General features: G+C 41.5%; 1 pseudogene; it reads right to left on the bottom strand.

Moving 5' to 3' along the window:
* Positions 1-2,240: 2,240 nt before the first annotated feature.
* LOC107161024 lies at positions 2,241-3,364 on the bottom strand (annotated as a pseudogene).
* Positions 3,365-3,964: the final 600 nt, after the last annotated feature.

The raw sequence follows: 3,964 nt of genomic DNA, 5'->3' as shown, positions 1-3,964 counted from the left end.
TATTATATATATATATATATATATATATATATATATATATATATATAATATTAATATCACTGGTGAGGAGGATGTTGCATAAATAGAACCATATACAATGTTGGCAAGAATGTTGGTAAGAATGTAAATAAGTATGTCATCTATAGAAAACAGTATAGATGGACCTCAGAAAATTAAAATAGAACTACCACATGACCCAGGTATACAACTGCTTGGTATTTATTAAAAGGAAATAAATTCAGCAATTAAAAAAGACACCTGAAAGACCATGTTTACTGTGACACTATTCACAATAGGTAAGATATGGACTCAATTGGGGCTGGGGTTGTGGCTCAGTGGTAGAGTGCTTGCTTAGCACATGTGAGGTGCTAGGTTCGAACCTCAGCACCACATAAAATATAAATAAATAAAAATAAAGTTATTGTGTTCAACTACAACAAAATATATTTTAAAAAAAGATATGGACTCAGTTGAGGTGCCCATCAACCAATGCATGAATAAAGCAAATATAGTATATATATATACATGATGGGGTATTATTCAGTCAAAGAAAAATGAATTCTGCCATTTTCAAGAAAACAGATCTTGTTAAATGAAATTATTCAGCTACAATAAGGAAAGTATTGCATGTTTTCTCTCATATGTGGAAACTAAAAACTAAAAAGTTATCCAGATAGAAGGACCATTAGGGACCAGGAAGCAGATAGCAGGGAGAAAGAAGGGTGAGCAAGGGTAGAAAGAATGTAAATTCATGATACATGCATGTATGGAAATGACACAATGAAACCCATTAGTTTATTCAATTAATGTATGATTATTTGTATATGTACACACACACACACACACAGACACACAAAAAATGGGAGATTACGACAAAGACACACAAGAGGGAGGATGATGTGAAGACACAGGAAGAAGATGGCATACACAATCCAAGGGGAGAATTCTCAGAAGAAAACATCCTAATGACATCTGGATCTCAGCTTTACCACCTCAAGAATTGTGAATAAAATAAACTTCTATTGTTCAAGTGACTGCACTTTGTTATGGCAGCCCAAGCTGACTACTACACATCCCTTTCTGCAGAGAGAAAGAGAAGGTGGACTCTGCCTTCCCCCATGGCAACCCTTGGCCCTATGACGTGGAAGATGGGGCCTTGCATGAGTTTGTAACTGTGTCCAGCAGCACCTGGCACCATTCTCATTATTTGAATTCTTTTGGTGACATATAACAGCTCTAATGGTTTGAAAACTGAATTCCCAGAATGGATACAGATAAGCCAGTTCCAGATGGAAGAAAATGAGGATGGGTGGAAAACTTAAAGAGATGCCAAAAAGTAGTAGTCAAGATAATGAATGTACAATTTTCAAAAATCCAAATTAACACAAAACTCCATGATGAACTCCAAAAACATCAAAAATTTAAAAAAGAGCAGGATCTGCTAGATAATATTCAAAAACTTAACCACAAAAATATCATAGACTGCAGCCAATAAGAATAGACTCCCTGTCCATAGGGCTGGAGTTGACCCAGAGGGCTTCAGCTGACAGGAGAACAGGGAGGTGTAGTTAGTGTCAGAGAAGATGTAGGGACAGGCTGGCAGCAGGGGGCCATTCAGGACTCTTCACCAACCAGTATGGAAGTATTTCAATATTGTAATAATCTACACAGCCACCATGGTTTGAGCCATGGAACACCAGCCTATGAGTAAAGGTGGAATTAATCATTCCAAGAGCACTCTGTCACTGACTGTAAGACTTTCTAACAAAGTAAACCACCACTTGAATGAAAGAGTCAAAGTCAAATGAATTCTTTATAAATTTCTATTCCATGCAGGTCATACATTCTGATTATTGCTGCTAGCAATATTAATTAAATTACAGAGAATGTTGTCAACTGGCTTTTGGTGATAACTTTACCTAAAACTCAATGAAAATCAGTACAAGGAATTCTGTACCCATATAGTATTTTTGCCATATGTTCTTCATTCTTTTCGTTTTTTGGTTTTTGTTTTTTTTTGTAGGGGGACTAATTTGCTCTTCATGTATTTAGAACTGTACAATAGCTAATATTTAAATGCAATCTTAAAAAACTGATTAAAAAGTTATTTTAAAGTCACTTGATAATTTTTGAAACACCTAGGAATTTGAAAATGTGCATTTGAAAGTGAAATTCCCAGCGTAGTTTTTTAATGTCTTCCTCAAAAACAAGAAAGAAAACAAGTGCTTCAGTTTTGGCTCTCACAAAGGGCCTCGCTCCTTGATGGCTCTATTCCCCTTAAATAAATGTTGAAGGGTTAATGGAGCCTTGGAGAGCACCCTCCCCACATCATAGTAAGGCTTGGTCTTCACAGTAGTAAAAGTAGTGACCATAGTACCCCATGGCATCACTGTGTGATCCTTTTCTATCTTGGCAGCAGCAACAAGGTAAGGGATTTTTCAGGATTTCAATTCACTGGGTTCTATGTAAGAAAGCTCTGCAGTGACAGAGCCCAGTGCTGAGCTACTGAGGGTGGGCCCACTGATCAGAAAGAAGCTCTACATCCTGGAAGTCTGTTTCTTGAACAAATTCAGAGGACAGTGGTCAGGGCCAGCAGACCTTCTGAGGATTGCCAGTCCTCTGTAATCTGCAGGCATAAATCCTTGGACCTGGTGTTCCACTCAAAGGTGAACTCTTCCTCCCAAAGCAAGGTGAGTAGTGTTCTTGGCTAGGGTACTGATGAACCTCTGGACAGGATCATTCAGCTGGGCAATGCACAAAGGGTTAATGCTGCCAAGAGTCTCAGGATCATTTAACAGTAAGGTGCAGAATTTCTTCACCAGTGGCTTTAGTTCATGAGCCCTTGGAGATTTAGGAGGACAGGATTCCTGAACAGTAGATGAAGTGCACTATAGATTCTGAGCTTACTTTATGTCTGTGGGCTTGGTGCTCAGAACCACAACAGAAAGGTGGAACCCACAAAGTGGTTTGAAATTTCCTTAAGGGTTTCAGATACTTCATTTGTCTCACCCACCTGGCCCTCCTCTGATGCTCTAGGCTGGATCTTAATTGTCACTTTTGGCACATGGATGCAGGACCACCTAATCTGGATTTCTTCTCTCTTATTTCAAGTGTAGCTCCAGATGTAGATAAACCAGGGAGAGCTGCATGTCATACAGCTGGTGTCCTGAGCCCACAACCCAGGGCGCTACACCCTGAAATGAAGGGTCTTGCCCACCATGTGACAGGCCACCACCTTCTCCTGGGCTGACTGGACCATGCTGGAGACTTCTCCAACTGCCAGCTCCTGGAGCTTCAACCACTGGTTATGCTAAAAGGAGACCTGCAGGGGGCCTCCCTTTCCTTTTGGCCTCATGGTTCAGGGCAATCACTTAGGCTACCTGCCACTGTTTCTTATAGCTGTTCTGCATTAGAATCTAAGAAAGCAGTGCATAGGACTCCCAGCACTGATCTTCTTTGGGCTCTGCCAACTGTCAGGATGGGGGTCACACCCTGGCCAGCACACACTACATCAGGTGACCAAGGCCACAACAAAGAACGACATCAGCATGCACTACTGATCATCACTGAGCCAGCAGCCCAGCAGGGCCATGATGTTGGTGCATATCTTACCTACCTTGCACTGCTTTCCCAGAGCAGCCCCCTTGCCAGGACAGGGAGCCTATGGTCAGTGAGCTCAGGACATCCACTTGAGGCCATCTAGGGGCTGGAGGGAGGACCACAGGCCCATGTCTGGCTAGGCCAAGCCTGGCTAGGTGCAGAGCCATGAGGCCTGAGGCCACATGAGGCAAGCAGAGAGAGAATACCTGGCTGCAGCCAGGTGGCTGTGGCCAGGGATTGCACCCCAAGCCCAGCACCACCTGAGAAAAGGGTACATAAAAGCAGACCTGACAGAAGAAATACCTAACTGGCATATATCTCTTCATTCTTTTATAAATTGAATGTCTGAAATATCATTGTTATT

This window comes from Marmota marmota, unplaced genomic scaffold, assembly GCF_001458135.2.
Source record: "Marmota marmota marmota unplaced genomic scaffold, marMar, whole genome shotgun sequence".
NCBI classification, from domain to species: domain Eukaryota; kingdom Metazoa; phylum Chordata; class Mammalia; order Rodentia; family Sciuridae; genus Marmota; species Marmota marmota.
This window is presented reverse-complemented; position numbering and strand designations above follow the sequence as displayed.